At 38.6% G+C, this 27,060-nt stretch overlaps 1 protein-coding gene across 1 annotated transcript in view; it reads right to left on the bottom strand.

The window, feature by feature from the left end:
* Ppn (proteoglycan-like sulfated glycoprotein papilin) overlaps window positions 1-27,060 on the bottom strand; it is a 326,401-nt gene that overhangs the window by 101,895 nt on the left and 197,446 nt on the right. The window lies entirely within an intron of this gene.

Below are 27,060 nucleotides of genomic sequence, written 5' to 3'. Positions count from 1 at the left end.
CTCGTTTTTACTTGGTTATATTCCTGGAATACCAATTAAATGAAGGTCGTTTCAAAATAATACGCTGGTTTTCCATTCTGTCGTGACGTCAGTGGTAGGATATAAAACCAACATGGACGAAAATGGATAATTTGCCTGGGAATACTTACGCATCCAACTGTTCGAAAGCTACTACAAACAGTTCACTGAAAGTTGAAAAAAGAAACCTACAAATGTCAACAAACAGTAGACGGAGCGAGGTAGGCAGCTTTACTCAATACCAGATTTTTTTCCCACGCTAACTCAATACCTGTGCACACAATTGCCTCTAATTTGCTTCACATGAATTATGGAACATCGGCGGTTCCAACATGGGACATGATAGAAGATGTAACTTTCGAAATGGAGAGATGAGACAGCAGTTTATTACGCCTCGTCATGAAATAGGAAACCGGACAATTTTCCATTCTACAGGTTACTAATGTCATGATTTCCACTAGCCATATCATTTTTCTTCGTGGCTTCTTTCAGAACCACGCACAGGCAAATTAAATCGGCTGAATGTAGCTACGACAACAGCTTAAATGCTTGTCTTTATTGTACTCGTAACAGTCAACGAATGAAATGAATTCTTAAATCACGTCTCAGATAAGTACTAATATCAATTGGGTTTCAAAACGGGGGGGGGGGGGCAAGGTGCCAAAATTGAGGGGCAAAGACAGTATATTTCCCTTTGTAGATAAGGTTTAGCATAGTGCAGGGACAAAAGTGCTGAAAAGTGGGGGACAACTGCCCTCCTAATCGCCGCCGCTGTATATAAAGCAACAATGTAAAATTTCACAAGAACATGCCTGATTATTAGGGAAAATGTTAAACCTGTCCAAAAGTTGCAATTGTTCTTTTAGTAATATTGTTTCGGAAATGATTAAAATTGAAATTGCTAAATTACTAGACTAAATTACATCTTATCATCGAGATGATGACTATTTTACGTAAGTTTAGAGCCCACTACCACTAGGGTGACCAGACACATACATCCAAAAAAGAGGACAGAGCATGGCCAAAAAGGAGGACAAAGTCATAAAAAAGAGGACACCGAGAAACAATGGCACCACATTGCCATTACTCACAATTTAAGCAATAATAAAAAAATCTGGTAAACGCCTTGCTCACAGATACTTTTCAAGTGATCTCTTTCAATAAGTTCCTCTTACCAAAGCAATGAAAGCAATATTCTAATCTGTTATTTAACAAATAACAAAGAATATCTACAATTTGAAGCACATAATTTTACTCCTTTTCTAATTCTTGGATATTAGAATGAAATATCCCCACAAGTGAATGCAAATGTAACAAGTAAGATTTATTTTAACTTATTTCCAAAAACCGAATTAAAATTTTAGGTTGTTTAGATTGTTTCAAGAAATATGATTTTAGTGCCAGGAACATTTCTAGCACCCTTTCAACAGCAGGGAAAAGTAACAGCCACCTTACACTTACCTCATATTCGTTTCTTCCATCCTTTTAAAAGCCGGATATTTTGTTGCAAGATCATTATTGAATTTACACTTTCGCTTCGTTATTTCATGAAAGTAAATATTACTTAATAATCAAAATTTTCACTACGCGTTTCTGTATCGCCTATGTATAACTCGAAAAGGAACTGGCAGATCTCCGTGGCGGAGTGGTTAACACACCGCGCCACAACGCCAGAGATCCCGGATTCTAATCCCGGGTCCAGTATGAGTGTTCTTTGTGAATGTCCCTTCATCAAAATCGTCATATTATCGCTCATACCCATCTTTGCGATTAGCCAAAAGTTGCAGAAAAGCGAAGTAAAATAAACCAAATCAATCAATTGAAAAGGAACTGCACAGACGCAGTCGTTAGAGCGTCTGACTACCATGCGAGTGAGAGGTTCGATCCCCGGAGGCGGAGATCCGGGATTTCTTCTACCTGTTCAAGCGGCTCCGACGCTAACCCATCGTCGTATGAAGTGAATACCTGGAGGAAACTCTGGGGGGTAAAGGCGGCCAGGGGCTTGGTGCTGATCACATCACCCCCACCTTCGGCCGCAGTAGTGTAATTGATGCTACAACCAGCGCGAGAAAGTATGAACCCCCCTCAGGCAGATTTGCCTACACTTAAAACTTGCTCAACATGCCCATATGAGCTTTTTGCTCAAGTGTGGAACCCCGTCTAATCCAAGATTTTTGTAAAAATGCCCTCGGGAATTTCCTGAGAAAGTATGACCCCCCTCAGATTGATTTGCCTACACTTATAAAAGGCACTTCTGTGAGATTGTTGTCCATAAACCTGTCAAAAATATGCCCCTCTTGATATTTTTTTTGGCCACACCTAAAACTACGCCAAAAATGCTCATAAGAGCCACACCCACACACACCCACACCCACACACACCCACCCATATTCACACATATTTATTTCCGGTCCATTTCTGGCCATTTCCGGTCCATTTCTGGCCATTTCTGCCCACTTCCGGTCCATTTCCGGCCATTTCTGCCCATTTCTGCCCACTTCCGGTCCACTTCCGGTCTATTTTTGGCCATTTCTACCCACTTCCGGTCCACTTCCGGTCTATTTTCGGCCATTTCTACCCATTTCTGCCCACTTCCGGTCTATTTTCGGCCATTTCTACCCATTTCTGCCCACTTCCGGTCCACTTCCGGTCTATTTTCGGCTATTTCTACCCATTTCTGCCCACTTCCGGTCCACTTCCGGTCTATTTTCGGCCATTTCTACCCATTACTGCCCATTTCCGGTCCACTTCCGGTCCACTTGTGGCCTATTTCTGGTTTATTTATATTGCATCATGTTTTGCAACAAATTATTACCCAATATTAAGCAACAAATTATTAGACATGTGTTGTTTTCTGATTGGTTGCTTATGACATAATGTAATGATGTGTTATATTCTGATTGGCCTATTGTTTCAGATGTTTTCAATGCGGTCTGTGCTTAGGCTATATAAAGAGATTTTGCATTGCATATCAGCCAGTATTGTGAGAGTTGTTGAAGAGTAAGGGTGTGTTGTTGCAGTGCTGCTCATATTTTTTTAAACACAAAAATATTGCAAATTTATATAAATTGAATTACAAATCTATTTGATTTAATAGACAGAATTTTTAACAACCTGTCATAGGTTTATTAAGTATAAAGTTTTGATTTGGACCCCAAGAAATTTTATATAAATACCAAAGCCAAAAATATTAACACACATACACACATACACACACACACAAAATATACAAAACACACTGCTGAACCCAACTGATATTTTTTATTAAGCATAGAATTTTGATTTGAATCCCAAGAAATTGTATATAATAAACAACAACAAAAATGCCAAATCAAAAATATTGTAATCAATGCAAAAAGAATATATCCAGCCCAATTGGGCTAAGCATCAAAAGATTTGTAATCCAGACAAATGCAGAACTCCCACAAAAATATGCCCAAAATGCCATAGAAAATATAATCTGGAATATTTCACATATAAACATAAAGGTACTTGCTCTGCACAGTCATCACAATGGCCCCCACAACCATCTACATCTGGTCTGAAAAGGAAGCATGAAACACCTGTTAATGCTTCACCGGCAAAGCAGCCACGCTATGAACCCATCCATAGCAGTTTTAATGGCCAATTAAGGGATTACCGGTTTGTATCAGAGCCAAGATGTGGTATTAAGAATTTTTTGAACAGTGTAAATCCTGATGTGCAGGCAATTCTAAATGCACAAAATGGCTCTTATAAGCTGTCCCTCAAATTGTTTACACAATATAAGAAGCCAAATGGCACAAAATTTACACAGCCCCACATAACAGAAACTGTACCGGTATATTCAAATGCAAATTCAGACAAAATAATAAGCAGTTTGATAGATCAATTGAATATTAAACACTCTGAATTTGCAGCAATAGAGTCTGGATGGAGCCTATGCGGTTCTCCACACAAGTTATATGTTAATATTTCTGAATTCAACCCATTACAAGGTTCCACTTATGTGCCATTACCTGCCAATATCAAAAACAAAACAGCCGTGGTTAATATAAAAAATAATGACGAGAAATGCTTTTTGTGGTGTATTTTAGCTGCTTTGCATCCAGTTTCAAAGGATCCTCAGCGAATAACTTATTATAAACAACATGAAAATGATTTTGATGAGGCAATGGAGGGTTTAAAATATACAATGCTTGTTCAGAATATTGATAAATTTGAAAAAAAGGCCAGGCACATCAATGGCAAACAATTATCTATTAATGTATTTACTTGTTCTACTCGCCGTGACAATTGCTTGATAGATCCTCTCAGAATCAGTACACTTGATGATGAATCTGCTATTCCGATTGATCTGCTCTTAATTAAAGGGGATAGCACAAATCATTACACTCTGATACATAATCTTGAAGCTTTAGTCAGAACACAACTAGACAAAACTCATAGAATATTCAAGTTGTGCAGAAGATGTTTGACTGTATTTGATGGTCAAAAAATGGTGAATGGGGTTCGGGAAAAAAAATGCAGAAATTGCTAAAAACAAGTTAATTGAGCATCTGAAATACTGTGGCAACCATAAACAAGTTCATATGGAGATGCCAATGCCAAGTGAAAATGCCAAATTCAAAAAGTTTGAAGCCTTGTTGGAACACCCAGCATATATAGTCTGTGATTTTGAATCAAATCTCAAACCTCTTGCATTCTGTAGCCCAGATCCTGATGAATCTTCAATTACACCATACCAGCTACATGAACCTTCCAGTTTTTATTATGTGGTTGTACAGGGTGGTGTGGTTAGTAAAGAATATTTATACATGGGAGCAGATGCCATCAAAGAATTTGCACATAGAATAGAAAATGAGTGCCATGACATAGCATCTAATATTTTATTAAAATCAAAACCCATGTTGCCTTTAACAGAGAAACAGATTGAAGATTTCAACAATGCAGAAAAATGCCCGGTATGTGATTCTGAATTTTCAGATGCAAATATCAAGGTGAAACACCATTCTCATACAGATGGTAAATTCTTAATGGAACTGTGTAATAGCTGTAATATTAAGATCCAGAGACCAAAATTTGTCCCTATATTTTGCCATAGTGCATCCAATTATGATTTTCATCATTTGATCAGGTACGAGGGGTTTGACAAGCAGAATTTAAATATTTTAGCTGAAAATAATGAGAAATATATTGCCATTAACAAAATAATTAAAGTTAATGGTGTTTCTATTCACTTAAGATTTCTTGATTCATACAGAATTCTGTCTGCTAGCCTGGCTACACTGGCCACTCAATTATCTGATGATCAATTCAAAATCACAAGTGCTTTGTTTCCAAATCAGGACCTGAAATTAATTAGGCGGAAGGGTGTATATCCATATGATTATGTTACAGATTTTTCTAAATTTGATGAGTGTTCTCTGCCACCACAACAAGAGTTTTACAGCAAAATCAGAGGATCTGGAATCACTGATGAAGATTATCACCATGCCCAATTGATTGGGACAATTTAAAATGTCAGACATTTGGTGATTATCACAAGGCATATTTAAAACTTGATGTGACCCTCTTAGCTGATATACTGCAGGCATTCAGAAAATCTTCCATGCAAAATTATAAGCTGGATCCAATGTATTTTTACAGTGCTCCGGGCCTAGCATGGTCTGCAATGTTTTTAAACACTAAAATGCAATTGGATCTGATCCAGGATCAAGATATGTATCTGTTTATGGAGCAATGTATAAGAGGAGGCATGCTGCAATGTTCTCAGAGATATGCCAGAGCAAATAACAAATATATTCCTGATTATGATCCAGCACTGCCATCAAATTATATACTGTATGTAGATGCAAACAGCCTCTATGGTTATGCTATGATGAAAAAACTGCCATATGCAGGGCTTGAGTGGGTCGAAGATTTCAAGATTGAAGATCTTAAGGATTTTGATGACAGTAACTATGGCCTGTTCTTAGAGGTTGATCTGACAATTCCAGATAATTTACACAACACATTTTCTGATCTGCCCCCAATTCCCGAGGTTCAGTGTTCACCTGGCTCTAAACAGAAGAAATTGATGATGACTCTAGAGCCGAAACAGGATTATGTCATATATTACAAAAACCTCCAGTTCCTGATGAAACATGGTGTTCAAGTGACCAAAATTGGAAAAGTTTTGAGGTTCAGGCACTCAAGATGGTTGAAGCCATATATTGATACAAACACAGAGCTTCGAACATCTGCAATGAGCCAATTTGATAAGACCCTGTTTAAATTGATGGTCAATTCAGTGTATGGCAATCATCAATGAGAAAATGTGTTACAGAAATGTGTATGGCAAAACAATACAACACCCTGCCTAAAGAATTTGTGTGGGTTGATGATGTCAGGAAATTTGTAGATAGGTTATTGGTGATAGCTGGGGAGGAAAATGCTGGCAACCACAATTTTTACAATGAAAAGGTTGAAATTATGGACATGATAAGCACAAAATTGTCTAATTTTATAGTGAATGACACTAAGGGGATTGGATATCTTATAAAAATTATTAATACTCTACCACCTAAATTTTGGAATATTTCTGAGGGCCGGGGGTTGGTTAATGACATTATAAACAAGCTGCCATTTGAACTACATATTCCAGGCTATCAGTATTGTGGTCCCGGTACAAAATTGGACCATAGATTAAACAGGGGTGATCCTGGTGTTAATCCCCTAGATGCTGCTTGTAGAGACCATGACATAGCATACAACACACATTCTGATCTTGACAAGAGACATGTTGCAGACAAAAAATTAGAAGAGGCTGCATTTGGTAGATTTGTAAGCAAAGATGCTTCTTTAAGTGAAAAAATAGCAGCATTGGGGACCACCATAGCTATGAACACCAAACAAAAACTGGGGTGGGGGCTGTGAATATGTATATAATAAACCTACAATGAAGGCCAAGGGTGTTATGTATCAAATACCTTATGCAGGTCTTAAATCTCTTAAAACTATTGATAGTCTTTTAACCAAAAAGCAGCGCAAGAAAAAAAGCTCTTGTATTGCCAAGGGCCATGGTATGAAATTGTTGCTTAGTACCCCCCAATTAAAAAAATTACAACAATCCAGAAAAAAATCACATGTGGGGGGTTTCATATTTACTATCCCGGCCATCTTAGCAGCACTTGGGGCTGTTGGGAGCTTGGCTGGGGGATCAGCTGCCATAGCAAAAACAGTAATAGATGCCAAGAAAAATAAGGCAGAATTAGATGAATTGAAGCGCCATAACCTGGCCATTGAGAAACAAGGCAAAGGTGTTAAGAGAGCCATGAATAAGTTTAAAAAAAACAAGAGCCGCTTACAAACCAAGATATTGAAGCTTTAATCAAGCCACTGGGCATCAAAAATTTTAGAGGTGTATACATGTCTGATTTTTTCCAGAGCAACCACTCAACAAAGAGTGTGGCATTGTTAATTTGGATAAGTACAAAAATCAGGGCACTCACTGGATCTGTTATCTTAAATATTTAAACAATGAGGCATTTGTGTTTGATTCATTTGGAGGTGTTCCACCTGAAAATTTAGTAAAATATCTAAAATCAGCTAATCTTTATTACAATAATGCCCGTGTTCAAAACTTCAAAGATGTTAATTGTGGACATTTGTGTTTATCTGTTCTCAGATATATGTCTCAAATAAATAAACCATCAATTGAAAATTTTCAAAAAGCCTTGTGGTATCTGAAACATCATGGGGGTATTCCATCTCACCAGCCAAAATTCAATATTGAAACTCAAATTACATGATGATATAGTGTATCCCAAAACAATAGCTCTCAGAGCATTTTATGGCATGTACTTGATTCCTAATATTACACACCACAACAACAAAATTGCAGTAGGGGATCAAAAAATTGTCATCACTCCAGGGCAGTATAATCTGTCCACTCTAAATGCTCAATTACCCAGAGGTATAGTATTAACTCAAAATTCTGTCACTCACAGAGTAGAAATTGTATCTGCTACAGAAACAGTGGATCTGGGTACTATAGGAGAGCTGTTAGGCTTTGAGAACAACACAAAACTTGAACCAGCCATCAAACACACTGCTATTAATATACCTAAATTCTTAGCCATAGAGACTCTGAATATTCACTGTAATGTGGCCGAGGGAATGATCACCAAATCAAATGGCATAGGCACTCACAAACAAACTGGGATCATTGCAACATTTAAACCTAATTCTGAATTTATGGAGCCAATCATCTACACTCCATCCCCAACATTATATTTTCCTGTGTGCCATAATAGAATAGATTATATTGAATTGATGGTCACTAATGAAAAAGAAGAATTAGTTGATTTTGCTGGAGCCACAACAACTGCAATCATAGAGATTAATATTTAAATAAAAATACATACAAAAAAAATGGAGAATATTGAGAGTTATGAGCTACAATCATTCCCTCCAAACAGGAGGACATTTGCAAATTTAAATCAACCCAACACAGAGATTGAGGTTGATCTTGATGTAGGGGATGGCTTTATACACCCCCACAGAGCAGATCTATACATCAAATTTGATGTTGTAAAGCTCGATGGAACAGATTATCCGGCAAATTCAAATATAAGATTGGTAGATAATTTTGTGCCGCATCTGTTCTCTGAAATTGAGATCAGAAAACATGGTGTTGTTATAAACAGAGTGGATTATCCCGGCATTACCTCCACAGCTTTGGCCACACTAAAATTATCCAAAACCGAGGCTTCTTACTACAAAATAGGTGGATTTGAGGCTGGTGATAAAATATTATCCAAGAGCCACACAGTGCTGTTCCCTATGCGCCTGTTGCCAGAATTCTTCTCAGATTACAAAGATATTATGTGGAAGGGTGGTTTAAGAATCACATTTAGAAGAGCTGCCAATGATAATAATGCTTTGATGAGGTACAGTACATTAAACTCTACAGGGGAAGCTCTGCCCAATACCCTACCTGATGAAGGCAAATGCATTATTCAGACTATGGAGCTAAGAATCCCAGTTGTTGAATATGAAGCCAGTTATGCTCTTAAATACAAAGCAGATATAATAAAAAATCCACAAGTATTTTTACAATTTTATACATATCAATGTGTACAGAAGCCTGCAACTGGTACTTATTATGAGTTTGATGCTACAAATTCATTCTCCAGTATACAATATGACATGCCGGATTTTGTGGTGGTACTGTTTCAGACTGGAAGACACAATAATCAGGAAAAAAATTCAAGTAGATTTGATAACTGCAACATCAAGAACATATATCTTAAAAATGGCAGAAATGAGGTATTCCCTAGAGAAAATTATATTTTAGACATGTCCAAGAATGATTTCCTTAAATTATATGAAGCATTTACAGCATACAAAAGGGTCACTACTGGCAATACTGACATGTATTACACACCAGATGAATTCAAAGCACAGAGACCCATGTTTGTCATCAACACTTCAAAAAGGAAACAAGTTGTGGTTAATGACAGGACAAACATTAAAATTATCTGTGAATTCCACGATACACTCCCTGATGACACTATATGTAGTGTTATTCTCATAGGGGAAAAATCGTATGTTTATGATGTAAGAAATGAGAGAGTCACAGAGCAATTCTAGAAAAATTATATTATCTTAATACTAGATATACAAGTTGAGCCTGGTGCCCAATTGAACTTAAACCGGAAGTAAATATGTGTATGAGGGGGTGTGTGTGGGTGTGTGTGTGTTAATACGTTTGGCGTAGTTTTAGGTGTGGCCAAAAAGAATATCAAGAGGGGCATATTTTTGACAGGTTTATGGACAACAATCTCACAGAAGTGCCTTTTATAAGTGTAGGCAAATCAATCTGAGGGGGGTCATACTTTCTCAGGAAATTCCCGAGGGCATTTTTACAAAAATCTTGGATTAGACGGGGTTCCACACTTGAGCAAAAAGCTCATATGGGCATGTTGAGCAAGTTTTAAGTGTAGGCAAATCTGCCTGAGGGGGGTTCATACTTTCTCGCGCTGGTTGTAGCATCAATTACACTACTGGCCGCGATCAAGGAAGTGTGGGGCCCTAACTCCACACCTCCTATACGTCTTCATGGCGTGGTGCAAAGCACAGGGGAGCTCTTTACTTTTACAGACTACGTTCATTCCTCCAGTCTCAAAGGGTGAAGCAACGATTTAGAATAATACTAATGACTAGGGTGTGGAATTTTGCCTATTTTATTTATTTGTAGTAAAACACAGGCTTAAATGTTTAAAGTTCGTTTCATGGTGTTTCTAGTCCAAAAACGCATTTTTATAGTGCCTATAAATGCCTTTTTCGAGGCTTAGTACCTATTTCGCTTAATCGTGCCAAAACATTGTTATTCTGCAATTTTTGAATACTTCAGGTTTTTATTACGTGCCTTTGGCTTTCCCTACATTGAAGAAGGCTTTGTTGATGTTATCTGGTATTCGCCAGATTTGAGGCTCTCAATTGGACCACTGTTTACATTTTTATGTTACAATGATGCAAATTGTTTTTTTCATCGTTTGTTCAAATGCGCACAGTCGTTAGCACAAGCTCTTTTTGTGAGAATTACTTTAACTGACGATTCTCCACAAATGTGAATTTCGATCAAAAGAGTATTAATAGTTTGTTAATCGTTAGCGCACTTTTATGTATAAACTGAAGTTCTAATACAGTATAACTGTATATTGTAAAGAGAAAATTGAAATAAGTTCATATTCATTACCCATTTTATTATCATTATAATTTTTTTTAAATTTTAAGGTGTCTATTTTCGTGCATTTTTTAGTATATAGTACCTTTTTAAGTGCCTATTTTCATCATTTTTGTGCCTATTTGAGAGATTTTAGTGCCTATAAATCCGCACCCTACTAATGACTCAGTCGGAAAAGTGATCGTGTTCGGCACCCAGATGCTAGGTGAGCATTGCTCGAATATTTAACGCACCCCAAGTGATATGATGATCGTTTTGTGTAGAAGCATTAGCCTGGTGCAAATTCTCAGAAATGTGGCTGTAAAAATTGTAGGAAGCATTTTTGAGGAAAAGTGGGCAAACAACATTTTCGAAATGTAATTGATGTGCTGATTCCGAATATTTTGTTTGCCACTCTCGATTTTGATGTTATGTGCTTCAAATCGCTAAAAAACAAAATGGCGGCCATGCGAAATGAGCTCCAAATAACTTTTGAAGGAGCAGAAAGAAAAGAGTGATCTTGGTGTCAAACATTGTGTTTTTGGGTATGCTGAATCCAAATATTATGTTTTACAATCTGAAATTTTAAGCTATTTGCTCCAAATCGCTAAAAAACAAAATGGCGGCCATACGAAATGAGTACCTATTAACTTTTGAAGGAGCAGAAAGAAAATAGTGATCTTGGTGTCAAACATTATGTTTTTGGGTATGCTGAATCCAAATATTATGTTTTACAATCTGAAATTTTAAGCTATTTGCTCCAAATCGCTAAAAAACAAAATGGCGGCCATACGAAATGAGTACCTATTAACTTTTGAAGGAGCAGAAAGAAAATAGTGATCTTGGTGTCAAACATTATGTTTTTGGGCATGCTGAATCCAAATATTATGTTTTACAATCTGAAATATTAAGCTATTTGCTCCAACTCGCTAAAAAACAAAATGGCGGCCATACAAAATGAGCTCCAAATAACTTTTGAAGGAGCAGAAAGAAAATAGTGATCTTGGTGTCAAACATTATGTTTTTGGGTATGCTGAATCCGAATATTATGTTTTCTAATGTGACATTTTTGAAAATTGTTGTTGTTTTTTCCTCTTTTTTAAACAAAAGAACCACAAAAATGACTAAACCTATAATATATTTTTTTTATTTTTTTTACTTTATTTCAGAATGATAGAAACATAGAACCATGGATCCACTTATAAATTTGAAAAGACCTGCACCTGTGAGCCATCATCTTCAGATGTTTCTAATCAGTTCCTCCAGAACATTGCCACAAACAAAGGATTTAGCTACTTCAGATATTCAAGATACTCTCCTCAAAGCTGAAACACTGAGCCAGGTAAAGCTAGACACCTTCGTGAAGGAAAAGATGATGGCCCCTGGTAAAAGTCACACACAAGTCAAGTTAAGTGATCCTCTACATAAGTCAAATGCAAAGACATTCAAGTCCTTCTATGAAGTTAAATTGGTAGTAAGTGGCAAGGAAACCATTTTTAAAACTGACAGGAATATTCTCCAGCACCTCGTAACTGCCTATGAGGCAGGTCGTAATGTGGATCTAAATCGCATTTTGTTTCATGAACTAATGCCAATTCCAATCTCCCTTGCCAACACAAACAGAAGTCTGAGAACAGGAAACAAAGCCATTCTAGCTGATGTGATGACCAAGGATGTAATTTGTCCACCTGATATATCAATTCCGTCTGCGTACGAACAAACAATCGTGATTTGTCTATTGAAGGATTGCAGGCAAACCACGAAGAGGCGGACACACGCATTGTAGTTCACTGTCTTAATTCTGGTGCTGATAACATTGTTGTCTCAGCACGTGATGCAGATGTATTAGTGCAATAGGTAGATTAGATGTACGAAATTGTGGTTTCGAGCAGGAACATACTTTCCAGTACATGAAGTCAGGCAGAAGCTTTCATTTACGGATCCTGTCTTCGAAACTCTCATCCCATTCCACGCCATAACAGGATGCGACAGAGTATCCTACATGGCTGGGATCAGTAAGAAGACAGCATGGAAAATATTTAACACTACTAAATCTTGGTGTTGACGAATTGAAACAAGAAACAGCACACAAGACAGAGAAGTTCATATGCAAGTTGTACTGTACAAAGCACTGCCCCCCATCCCCCACTACCGATGCTCTACGGTTACATGTACAACGGGTCCAGTATCAAGCCATGGTGTGGAGGCAGTCGGTCATACCAAAACCTGTGTTACCACCACCTACTATCTTGGGAAGAAAAATGGTTGATGGACAGCTCGTTCCATAACTTCAATCACTGCCACCAATTCCACAACCCTGCTACGACATTATCACCTGTGGATGTTTGGGTGGTTGAATATCCGCTACATGTTCCTGCAGGAAAGGCCAGCTTGTATGTACTGCAGCTTACAAATGTGCAGATACTGGCACTAAGGAGTGCATGAATATCCGTGACAAGAAAAATGTTATACTATGCTTGTAGGCAAAATAAGGTTGAATAAGGATAACGTGCGGATTTATCATACACTGGTACTGTTAATATTTCAATATGGTCTTATGCTTTGAATAATATTATTATTTTGCATCTTTACTTCAGAAATGTTCTATACTTTTTCCTACATTAAAAACCTACTGTTACACTGTTTTATTCCTAGTTCAAAAGTATGGATACGAAACATTGCATGGATGCACGTAGCCGCCATTTTGTTTTTTAGCGATTTGGAACAAATAGCTTAAAATTTCAGATTAGAAAACATAATATTTGGATTCAGCATACCCAAAAACATAATGTTTGACACCAAAATCACTATTTTCTTTCTGCTCCTTCAAAAGTTAATAGGTACTCATTTCGTATGGCCGCCATTTTGTTTTTTAGCGATTTGGAGCACATAGCTTAAAATTTCAGATTAGAAAACATAATATTTGGATTCATCATACCCAAAAACATAATGTTTGACACCAAGATCACTATATTCTTTCTGCTCCTTCAAAAGTTAATAGGTACTCATTTCGTATGACCGCCATTTTGTTTTTAAGCGATTTGGAGCACATAGCTTAAAATTTCAGATTAGAAAACATAATATTTGGATTCAGCATACCCAAAAACATAATTTTTGACACCAAGATCACTATTTTCTTTCTGCTCCTTCAAAAGTTAATAGGAACCCATTTCGTATGGCCGCCATTTTGTTTTTTAGCGATTTGAAGCATATAACACCAAAATTGAGAGTGGCAAACAAAATATTCGTAATCAGCACATCAAATACATTCAGAAAATGTTGTTTGCCCGCTTTTCCTCAAAAATGCTTCCTACAGTCATAATTTTCGAAAATTGTCCCAGTCTACATTCTCTATGCAGCACATTTGCTATGGTCGATGCCATACTCTTTCCAAAAAAGGAGGACATTTACCGATTTCTAAAAAATCCGCCCGGACACCGGACAGACACCTAAAAAGGAGGACATATCCGGATAAAAGAGGACGTCTGGTCACCCTAACTACCACAGACAAATGACGGTTATGTGTGTTATACAGTGAGCTTCGAGTGTATGCCACTCATTTTGCCTGGCGAGCTAGGAGCTCTCAATTCCGTATGCCATCTAGCGTCGGCCACGCAAACTATTGGGCACTCGAGCGAAAAGCTCTTGCTGCAGAACTCTAATTACCACTATGCCATTAGGAAGGGTTGAAGAGAATGAGTGATGAAAGGATGAAACTAATAAAGCGACACACAAATAACACCCATATCCAGGCTGGAACTCGAACCCAGGACCTTTGGTGATGGGGAATGATTATTACTCATCATAGGTAAGAGGAAGAGGAAGAGTACAGCTGTGTGTGTGTGTGTGTGTGTATTTATACTTAGGTACTGCTGGGTTCATTACATTGCGCTAAATTTCATTCAGTTTCAAATAATGCTGAACTGTTCTTCTATTCATGCAGTAGGGTGTATGAGTTTTTGTTTTAAGTCGACTTGATGCACAGAAAGTTAATCGGGACTGGACCTACAGTTTAAAGTTGTATCCGAACACTATGTGCCTCTACCGGATATCGAACCTGGGAACCCTTGATTAGACGGCGGCGACGTTACCACTACGCCATCGGGGAGGCTCTCATACAACGTACAGTATGATTCTTCCATTAAAATAAATGACGAAAATAAGATTCCGAAGTATTACTTGTTCAAACAGTACAGTCTTCTTCACTAGTAATGAAGCGTAAATGAAATATTTTCGAAAATATGAGATCCCAATCGCTCTTTGCAGCTCTAGGAAAAGGTCAAATGCGATCACGTTTGATCGCTATCAATGTCGATTTATTGGAAGCAGGTGAGAAGCCTTCAACAACGACAAAAAGCCATTTAATGATCCCAATCAGCCAGCACAGATCCTAACAGAATACGTATAAAGAAAGGCGTTGGGCATCCTCCATCAAGGTCAGTGTTGCTTCTGGAAAGTAGACACAATGTTGTGTATTTGTAGACAGAAGCTAACACGTTATCTCGTCTCACTATCTCCGTGTTGGAGGGACAAACATGTATCGTTCTTCTTTCCCTAACCCTTCTTCTTCTTCTTCTCCTCCACGAATCGAAAGACGTGAAAGATAACAGAGAAGAGGCTAATAGAAAAAAGGTCCAGAGATGCTGCTTCTCGAATCTGTGAATCCGTGAAATAGCAGAAACATTGGGAGCCATTTCTCAAACTCTTAACAATATGGTTGCCGCTGGGCGTTCACTTCACCGCTTTGCACCCGCCTACATTTCCTGCCAGACGCTGGACAAATCCGAATGCTGCATATTTATTTTCCTCAGGAAGCGCACATCACATGAAACTGAAAGGGACACACACACATGATATGAGGAAACAAAACAGAAGCTCTTTTTTGTTCCCGCCATTTTATCTAACCCTTGCCGTTGATATCCACCAATTAAATTGTTCCATGTGAAAACATATGGCTCTCTAATTGAAATATATGGCTTGCCGATAGCAAGTCTGATACCATTAATCTGTTCTCTTTCTTGCCTCCGCAGATGACAAGCGGTTAAGACGATGGGCAGGAAGTGTGGAAAGACCGTGAAGTGAGATTGTAAATGGCACTTAGGGAAGTCTGGTAGATACCTAGGTCAGGATTCATGAGATGAGATTATCACGTGCTATGTGCAAATCCACATTTGTCAATACAATTTTATTCCGAAATCCTGCATTTTATGTTCAATGTATTTTCTTTTTGTGAGAACAACCATCTGAAGTGATACAAAAGTAGTCAATTTCTAACTTTAACGGCTGATACAACAAAAACCTCAAGAGATTATACTTGAATTCTTTTACCAGGCAACGACACAAAGGAACCTCTAGAAATTATGTATAATGGAGTTAGAGAGTTATATTTTAACTGAAATGCCCAAATTTCCGTAAAGGAATGTGCTGAAGATTATCACTGGCGCAATTCATACTTTCCTCAACACTAAACGACGCGACGTTATCACTATTATTCATACTGTGGATAATAATATTTCACAGTATGATTCTTCTCAATGCTTTAAAGTAATTTCTATGATGATTTTAATATCAAAATATCAAATTGGTTCTGGGAAACGTTATTTTTTGAAAACTCCAGATATTTGGTAAGTTTAAAACTACTTTTTTTTCTGTGGAATCGCCAATGCATATCAACGCATAAGAGCACCATCTTGTCATTTTCTCGATTTTACACCCTTCCTGCGAACATCGGCCACGAAGAGATTCCCCCATCATAACTCAATCTGACTCTTCTCTTCAATAATGGGCGGCGCGTTTCAAGAGATTGAGACGGGAATAACAAGAAGGGAAAGGGTGAACACGAAATTCATGAAAAAATAATGTTATATGTTAGAAGAGATATTCCGTCCTGTATGGCGCACATCTTCCCCCATAAAAATTTGCATCACAATACATCGACCTGGGGATTTCGGCGTCTTAGGATACCGCACCCAAAGTTCTGGATGGCCAACTTGAATACACAATAACCCGGCCATGCTGCCATGATCAGCTTATGTTTGTTGTGGACAGGGAAGTAAGGTGATGGAAGAGGCAAGGCAGGATACGTTGGATATATCCGACGGTAAGTTACCATCTGTGAGGTATGCATTTTGGTCGCTGGTTTACTTATACGCTTGTATAAGAGATACTTTTGACAAATATTTATGTGAATTCAGTGTTTATCAAGTTTTATAGTATTCAAGCATGGGCGTCATCACTGAGTGGGGGCGAGTGGGCTCTAGCCCATCGTGACAGCCTTAGCCCGCTCTTTAGCGCACCCAAATGGCATACAGGATAAATTTTCAGGATCATTTATAGTAGACCAAAAGCAAACACTAACAGAGATAGAAAGAAAGAATGAGATAGAAATTGGTAGGAAATGGAGAAGCAAAGAATGAGAGAAGGAAAGAAAGGATGATGAATGTTCTGAAATATATTTTCTCCTCTCTTCTTTTTAAAAATTCAAATCGAACACTGGACCTAGTGACAGTCTCAAGAGTAGAGTTTGTTTTAAAAGAGTTCCTCTAGAAGCAAATAAGTTATAAACGGCTATGAAATTTTCTAAACTAAATATAAATTTCAAAACCATTTTTATTGATTTACATATCTCCTTATTTCTCAGATACTTCCCATCCATATTGACGAGCTATCCCACAATTTTCCTAGTGCCCCGTTACCGGAAGCTTAAAAGTCTCTGATCTGGGATCTTAGTCAAATTCCCACAACCCTTTCAATCTCTTTGGCATTTGTGTCTATAGTGAGACCACAAGCAAAAGAACCTGCGCAGTAACGCGCGTTGTGTGTGTGCATCGAGGAGAAAGGCAGAGTGGAGCAGCTTCAGCGTGGGCCGAGCTGAACGGATGGAGGGGAAGATGCTCGAAGGCTTCTGGCCGAAGGTTCTTTTGTTTGTGGTCGCTCTATAGATAAACGTTGGTGATTGTGTGGAAAAGTACGAGTATCTCTTGTATTGCACAAATGTTCCATTGTTTCATGCTACTGCAAATAACTCTTTGACTGCCTCTCGTATGCGACAGACATTTTTTCCACTCCGTAGGGTTCTGTAGTGCACTCATCACTCATTATCATTGCAATAATTCATTTAGCGTTGACAAAATAGCGTCGGCTCGTGCATCCTGACTGTTTTTCATTCAAGTTTCCCTTCGCATACATAACACACATCCAGCAGTAGTGGGGTGAGATTATTTCGATAACATCTCTGGCCGTTCTGCATTCACAGCTTCGAAGCGAGTCATAACTCCCGAAGCATCCAATCAAGAAGTAAGCCGTTGACGTCATCGCAACCCAATACCCATCGCTAACCCTGTTGCTCATGCGCTACACTGCCGGTAGGCTCGCTAGCTGGGCCCGCGCGATCGGCTGGACATATTCCGAAAATAATATGACTTCTACAGCGCATTTGGTTTCTTAGCACACGCAAAAAAAATCTGCGAATTCCTCGCGAGCACAAAAAGAAGTCAATGCACTTGCGCAAATAAGAAGCGGAGCATTTATACTTCCACGTGTACGTGTGTGTTTGTTCCGTGCTCGTGGTCTGACATGTGTTAAGGCAAACGTAACTAGAAGAGGTCTCGTGTTTGCGGTCACGGAACGGCGACTCTTTATGACCATCGCCATGTCAAGTGAAGAGGCCATTTGTCATCGCTGAGGTGGAGTTGCTCCGTCGACGACCAGAGCGGCAAATGCCGAATCTAAATTCTCAGGAGACGCACGACAGGTTTCTGTCCTGGATGTTACTTTGTTCCCTACACGATTTCAGTCTTCTCTTCCTCCCAAATTTGTCTACACCTACAATTATGAAGAATGGCAAAATTTATGTTATTTTGTTCATGCAAAATTCAGTTTCAAAACGACACGTCAGTCTTGAGCGTATAAAGTTTTTGAGAGTTATTTTCACTCTGAACTTCATGAATTGAAGAGTTTGAGTACCATACACACACACTCATATTTTCAGGTATCATTGCTTTCCAGAACTATCGTCACTTATATCTATCCTTTGCGAGCAACGTCTATTTCGTGTAAGGCTCAACGTTGTGAGCGCCACTTCGTATGCAACTTCCCTTTGGGTGCAATCCTTTATATTATACCACGGCTAAATATCTTCAAGGGGTAGGGAAAGGGAATCCATAAAGTGAACTAAAAATAGTTCGTATGTGAAAATATCTCAGCATATGTTAGATATTGTTGTTTGAAACAGTCCAGTTATAAGGGCATATTTTTCAAATTTTAGTGCATATTTTGTAAAATTTTAGGTCATTAGAGCATATTTTATTTGGCATATTTTGGTGATTTTTAGGTTACAAAAATCCTAGCCCTACTTATTAGTATTATGTAATTATTATCTATTGTTATACCCACGCGCGTGTTCGTCGTATCCCCTTTTACCACCAATGAAATCTAAAATTTGACACCCTGTAGAAGAAGGCGTCAGTCATCAAGGTAAACAACTTTTCTTAATGACATTTGCTGATTGAGACCTCGTTTCTGCGGTATAAGCCCTAGAATAAATATCCTTTGTGTTTGCAGCCATGTACTGCAAATTTATTATTTAAAACCGACGGTCACTCACCTGAGTCTAGAAGCAGAAGCAGAACTAATCTATCATCTGGTGCAGAAGATGAAATACACTCTTCCTCGCAATTTGTTCCTACATTGCCACCTGGCTCACCACCAACAACACTAAACCCCATGATTTCGCAATTATTTCCGTTTATCCATCGCGGCGGAATTTGATGTAAACTGTATTTAGAGGTAGTAACATTTTCTCGAAGTCACCCTTCTGACTTTTTAAAAACGCGTCCCCCCTTTTTTCCTTTTTTATAGCCTTTTGAAATCCTGATTAAAATTTACGAAATTTGTCTCGTTCCCAAGACATTTCATTTCCCACATTCTCGATTCTAAACACCCGTACGCACTATTGTCTCAAACAAGAATGACAAGGAAGGTAGAGAATGATTTCATTGACTTGAAAGGTGTTGGGACTTAGGATCTGGCAAAATCTGCAAACGCCCCTTCTCTGGGAGGGTTTGTTAGGAAATAAGAATAAAATATCCCAGATCTTTATTTCTATTCATCTGCGGGGGAACATGCCAACCTAAGGCCCGTTGACCTGCTCACCGCCTGCCTTGAGAGGTCTGTTTATAAAGTCCCTTTTTGGAAATGGATAGAGCTGTAAAAAGTTTGACGTCAGAGCGATGAAAGGTCGCCGCAGAAAACATAGAATGTGCCTCTTTAGAAAGTGAAACGGGGCCGTAGCCAGGCAGGGACCAGGGCTCAGCCCCCTCTGAAATTTGTTAAAACTGATTATAAAATGTTTGCAGTAAAAATGTAGACAGCAGATATTATTTTGCTCAAGACTTGATAAAGGTTAAATTCACATAATAATAATAATAATAAAAAATATCACATTCTTTCATCTGATTTACGAACCGAAGTCAAAGTAGCGGGAAGTAATTAGAATATTCTCTCGGCTTCAGCTACGAGTGGCAACAAGGGGTGTGTGCAAGATACGAGGGTCACTATTTATATTTTGAGCCTAACAATGAAAAAACAGGAATTTGGCATTGAAAACTGCTTAATTGTTTTTCGAAGTATTCTCCTTTATGATCAATACACTTTTGCATTCGTTCGAACCATTTGTCAAAGCAGTTTTTCCAATCTTCTTGAGACACCTCCATAATATGGTTTTTGAACGCATCAACGGCGTCTTCCGCCGACGAAAATCGTTGTCCACGCAATTTATTCTAGACATTCTGGAACAAGAAGAAGTCATTGGGTGCCAAATCAGGACTGTACGGCGGATGACCCATCAATTCGATTTTTTGACTGTTCATAAAGTCGGTTGTTAGACGAGATGTGTGACAGCTGGCATTGTCTTGATGAAGAATGATCCGACGGCGTTTGTTTGTTTTCCGTATTTGACCGAACACCTCTGGCAAACAAATTGTTGTGTACCATTCAGAGTTGACCGTTCTACGTTCCTCTAAAGGCACAGTTGCCACATGACCAGTTTTCCAGAAAAAACAGGCGACCATTTGTTTCGATGTGCATCGAGCGCGAACAACTTTTGTTGGATTGGGTTCATCTTGAAACACCCATGCAGTCGACTGCTGTTTACGTTCCGGCTCATATGCATATATCCATGATTCGTCACCTGTTACAATCTTATATACGTCTTTTGAAGCACCACGATTGTATTTATTGAGCATTTGTTTGCACCAATTGACGCGAGCGTCTTTTTGAGTTTTTGTCAAATTGTGTGGGATCCAACGAGAACATACCTTTCTCACAGCTAAATGATCATGTAATATTTTATATATGCTGGTGGAACTAATGCCTATGGTTGCCTCAATCTCACATTATGTCACATGACGATCTTGCAGTATTAGGTTTTGCACAGCATCAATGTTTTCTTGAACAACAACTGATTTTGGACGACCTTCGCGAATCTCGTCGGTGAGCGAATGGCGGCCACGATTAAATTCGTTATACCAGCGTTTCACAGTGGCAAAGGATGGGGCTTCATCGCCAAATGTGGAAGTAAGTTGATCGATGCACTCTTGTCTTGATAATCCACGTCGAAAATCGTAAAAAATCATCGCACGAAAATGTTCACGAGTTAATTCCATTTTATTGTTGTCGCGCAATCTCCAAGGCAACATAAACAACACAAATCAAGCTATTGACAAAACATTTGAAGTACGTTATGGTCAATAATGCCAGACGATTGCGTGCAAACGTCAAATCGCGCCTAACTTCAATCAGTGTTGCCAAGGCTCAAAATATAAATAGTGACCCCTCGTATTGGGGGAAAAAAGGCATTAATTTGAATGGTATTTCTACATTTTCTGTGTCCTCTATTAACGTAATAACCCCCCCCCCACACACACACACACACATAGTATTGTTAAACGTTTGAAAATGGACTTGCTTTACAAAGCTATATGGCTAATAACCCGTGACACCCCGCCCCCCACCCTACCCTGGAGATAAATTCTGGCTACGGGCCTGAAGTGGAAAAATGCTTGTGTATTTTTTATTATTATATTCGTTTGTTTCTTCTGAGAAATAAATCTGTCCGCAAGTGTATCTTGAAACTACTATAGTGGCACCACCATCAAAAAAACCTGCGCAGACCAGCGACTCCTGTGAACTGTACTCCCTCGAGGAGGGGAGGGGCAGGGTGGACCATTCTTTCTTGTTGCCCGAGCTGAACGGAGGAAGGGAAAGGTTCACGAAGGATTTTATCCGAAGGGCCTTTTGTTTTTGGTCGCTCTATAAAATATAATTTAGAAAACCTGATATTTATTTTCCATGTTTCCTTCCGACAAGAAGTAGCGAAATCTTATTGAAAAGACAAATTTGAGGCAGGAAATTGTAAATTTGCCCTTTATTTTTTCACGAGAGTGCTACGAGCGCTGTTTAAAATCTGAATACCATCCTATAAGGGACTAAATAAAGATGAACGCCAATCCTGTGTTGCGAATTGCTCACCTCGAAAAGCCCAAATTAAAACAGCATGAAAAAAATGCTTGCAAACTGAGTGCTGTGCAGTCACAAGTAAGAGGCAAATGATTGATTGTGCCAGCAATACGGACTGTTCTCAAACGTATGTTTATTCCAGCTTTTCTTATTTTGCGTCACTTTTCTGCCTCTTTAGGCACATTGTAACGATGAGTATGAATGATGGTTAGATGAAATTAAAGAAGGAACACTCACAGAGAAACACCCATTCCCACCTCTATATGAAATTTATGGATACTCACAATGAAATGAAATTTAACACTAAAGTCCAGGCCAGGGTTTGAACCCGGAATTTTCGGTGGGGTTGGCCGCTCAACCACCTTGACCACTAAGATGTCTTAAAATCACAATGACTGACTTTATTACCAGAGAACTCAATAAGAATGCCCTAGATAAACTTTTCTTGCAAACACTGTGGGAAAAGGAAACTGAATGTTAAGCACACAAATAAACTTGCGCCACAAGTAATGTAAACAGGTAGACAAAGTCATGTATGATTTACAACCAATGTATTTACCAATTTATCGTGTAGATGATGGCCTTGTCTCTTCCCCTACTCGACTATTACAAAATATGACAAGTTTTTTTAAACTATATTCACAACGTTTTGCGGGAAACACTAAGAGCAAACGTAATTTGCTGTTTGCTTGGATTCTGAAGAATAAATATGATGTAGATGGCAGAATGTTTTTAAAAAAACGAGAGAATTTTTTGAGGACTCTATATTTAATCGTACTGGGATGATATTAATGATGCAAAAGCACTGAACGTATCCATATTTACGAAGTTCTTAACATTAATGCTGCTACAAACAACTCCAGCCATCTGAGGGCCAGAGCGTGCCAACAAATTGTCTTTGAGTGACCCGTGGACTGCGCATCGAGTCCCATCGCCGCAGTTTTCTGGCTTTGGAGACTGGAGACTACCACATCATCTTTTCAAGCAGCTCCTCAATTGTCCTCGCGATGCTGTGTCAACCCGAAATTTTGGGGGTTCCGACCGGGACCGTTCTGTCTAAAACTAGAGCGCTAACCAATATGCTAGGAGGGAGCTATCTTCACAGTAATAGGTATGCTTATTATTTTTCTTTTTTATCTAAAGTAACTTTTTCTAATTTCATATACCATCGTCGTCACAATCAGCCCAAACAACAGAAAAGTGCGTCTTCTTATCATTGTCGTGCCTATTTGCCTCTTGTTTTAGGAGTTTTAGTGCCTACAAATCTCCACCCACACTCTATACTTTCTAAAACGAGAGCGTTACGTGCTTTGCACTATTTGAAGTACCAAACACTTGAAGAGAATGTCATATTACCGGCAGAGAAACCTTGCTGTGGTTGTAAACACAGTGGCTTGAAAAGAGCCCAAGCGGTCCTTCAGGACTTGGATGCCGCCTCTTCTTTTCATCTTTTCTCAAATTGGCCAGATCGTAAATTCCAAAAGCGGGGCAGCACACCCTCAAATGCCCTCAAATGTGTTGTCTCTCGGCTTGAAGAGTAGACAAATAACCATTTTATAATATATGACAGGAAATCGAGGAAAGTTGGATTCACAAATACATCGCTGTTCCTTGTCTGCGAATTCTGACTGATGGCTTGACGAGATTGGATACTGTTGTCCGTTACGAGTAATTCCACTTTGTTATGGTGATTTTTTTATCGTTTCACAGGAATTGTTTTAATTCCATCTCTTCCTCTCTATTTGAATGCAATCTCGCTTGCACGCACAAGAAATTAATGAATTACTGATTGAGAAGCACGAGGCCCTGTGCGGTGGCATGCGTCTCACACCCCTAAAGGCGGCCCTAGGTAGGGTTATCTTAGAAAGGAAACCAGACAGCAAGCCTTCCAATGGAGACAGTTAATAAGATTATATTATTATATCTTATATCTTTACATTAATGAGATATAGTTGAGAACACACAAATTTAAATTTTTACATAATAATTTTTCTTATTTCAAAAGTTCGTATTATTTTAATAGAATTCACATTAATAAACTTTGATCTTGATATATATATATATATATATACCGTATACATACATATATTTCTCTTCTATATGATTCACGACTTTATTTCCTTCGTCAATGGTCTTCTTCCCTCTGGATCGGTACTTCCTTCTGGTTCGGACTTCTTCTGGGCTTTGATTCTTCAAGTTCAATTCTCGTAAGCTCCTATTACCTCACTTTTTCCTCACTAACACCAAGTTCTAGAGGGTTACGAGTTTGTGCTGGAGGATTAATGTCTTCGACGCCGATTTCAGTTCTTCGTCGATTGTGGAATTGTTTTATCCTTTTGCCCGCTGTCTTCCCTCGAGCTTTGGATATTATCCTAATTTCCTCCCTTGGGGCGTCGGCTGGAATGTGCCGCCACTGGTAAATACGACAAAGTGTGGACATGGTGCCAAAATGTATGTGAATAACACATTTGTTAAGAGACCCAAATTTATATCGGTACTTTCACTTCTTTAAACTTCGTATCTATTTATATACGAGTACATGTTTCATTTCACAAGTATTTTTATTAATTTATTATTTTTATATATTTTCTTTATTATCTTATACCATATTCTATTATTGTTCATCTTCCTAATTTACTTTGGTGCTAATTTACACTGTCATTCATGTATATTACAGCAATTATCTGTTTTTCACATCTTGTGCTGCCATCTCTGTTTAACATTCGTAATCAATCACGCGCATCAGACCCATTTGGTACGTAACACGAGCTACGGTTACATTCATCCTCTGGAATTTAATAATTCAATATTTGCAGTCACTCTTCTTCAAACATCGAATCATTCATCTTCAGAAATCTAATGATTCAAGAGCTACGGTTACTCTCTTTTAGAACCCAAATCACTCATCTTCAGGGACAAAATCACTCGACTGCAGAGACAAAGTCGTTCGTCTTCAGAAACAAAATCACTCACCTTCAGAGAGACCAAATATTGGAGAGCGGTCGTCAGTCTCATCTTCAGGGGTGAGAAAGACAGTCATGGCCCTGATTTCCGCGAGAGAGAGAGAGGGGGGGGGGGCAGTCGGCGTTACGAGCAAGTACATGTCTCCTCATATTTATCCAGTCGAGTCCTACATAATCCAATAAATGTAATCCGTAAGTAAACGCCTATTTCGTTCTTCCAGTATTGGGTACAGTGTTGCCACATAAAGAGGAAAAACCCACTGTATTCTTGTAGGTTCCCCTAGAATTTTGAGCAAAATAGATAAATCTAGCCTCCCTAAACTCAACGTAAATGATACGCATCGCCCTTCTCCGCTACTGTTAAAAATCTTGGTGTGATTGATACTCAACCACCAACTCACCTGGGCAGAGCACGTTAACTCGGTATCTAGAAGAGCTTTCGGTGCATTGCATTCACTCTATCGGCTCAAGAACTTCCTCCCTGAACTCATAAAAATTAAACTGGTCCAGTCTCTTGTCTTTCCCATTGTTGACTATTGCGACATTGCTTTCTTGGATGTCAATCACGAGCAAGCTAAACGACTGCAGCGAATTCAAAATGCCTGCATTCGTTTCGTTTTCGATCTAAAATATTCAGAGCATTTGACATCGTACTTTGCGAAGGTCGAGTGGCTTATATTAAGCGATTAACGTAATTTTCATAAGTTAATTTTACTGTACAGAATCCTCCAAATAATAGACCCGCAATATCTCTTTAACCGATTTCAACATCTTTCCGACTTTCACAGCCGCAACACCAGATCGCGCGAAAGGTCTCTGCTCTCCATTCCACTCCACAAAGCCAACTTTTAGGCACATTCTTTTACTGTTACCTCAGCAGACCTTTGGAACAAGTTGCCACCTAAAATTCATGTCTCTTCCTCAATTGTGACGTTCAAAAAATTGTTAAAGTTACACATATTATATAATGAAAATTGAATGTTTGACTTCCCTAATAATGTAGCGGGTGAAGAGAATGATAGAAGGACGTAAGGCACAAAAATGAATTAACGTAATAGTTAAGATGAATTATCGTCAAAGTATGCCGTTTTGGACTGTGTTTAAGTAAGTGTAATGTTATGTATTTGCTTGTACGTGTGTAAGGCCAAAAATATGTATGTGTGAGTGTGTGTGCCCTTATCTATAGGTTAGATTACCATTCTTATATGTATTTTTTTATTTCTCTGTAATTTTTATATATTTTTTTCTTTCTTTCTTTCTTTTTTTAATATTTTAAATATTCCACATTCATTTTTTTTGTAAACATGGTCAAGTGGAAGAAAAGGCTCCACAGCCTTAACTTCGCCATGTAAAAAAAGACGAAATAAATAAATAAATAAAATTCCAGTAACATTTGGCGTCTTTCGTCATGTTGACTCATTTATTCAACCAGATGGATTATATTTTATATCAATTTAGGAGTAAATACTATCTTTGCATTATCTAACTTTTTAAATTGTTGTACCGATGCACCTAATATTAAAATAATGCTACTAAATGTTGTCATGAAAATGTTCAGGTTTCCATTGTGTATCGCGGCGTGCACAAATTTGATATTCACCTGACCCGTAGCGCAACAGCCCGTGAGGGCTAGGGCCTTCCTACCGACTGCCGGCCTGACTCCCACCTGATTTTACTCACTCACCCGAGGTGGGAGATCATCCAACCAGTTACAGGGTGACGCGTGGTCAGCACGACGAACCCCCAGTCGTCGTTCTAGGTTCGCATGACCGGGTTACGCTATTCATTCGTAGCCTCACTATTTCCCCACGATGGTGAGTGGCCACCGGTCCCATACACAGGACGAATTCTCAGGAGAAATGTTGTTACGCT

The sequence above is a fragment of the Lepisma saccharinum genome, chromosome 3 (genome assembly GCF_977018435.1).
Source record: "Lepisma saccharinum chromosome 3, izLepSacc3.1, whole genome shotgun sequence".
In the NCBI taxonomy this organism is placed as follows: domain Eukaryota; kingdom Metazoa; phylum Arthropoda; class Insecta; order Zygentoma; family Lepismatidae; genus Lepisma; species Lepisma saccharinum.
This window is presented reverse-complemented; position numbering and strand designations above follow the sequence as displayed.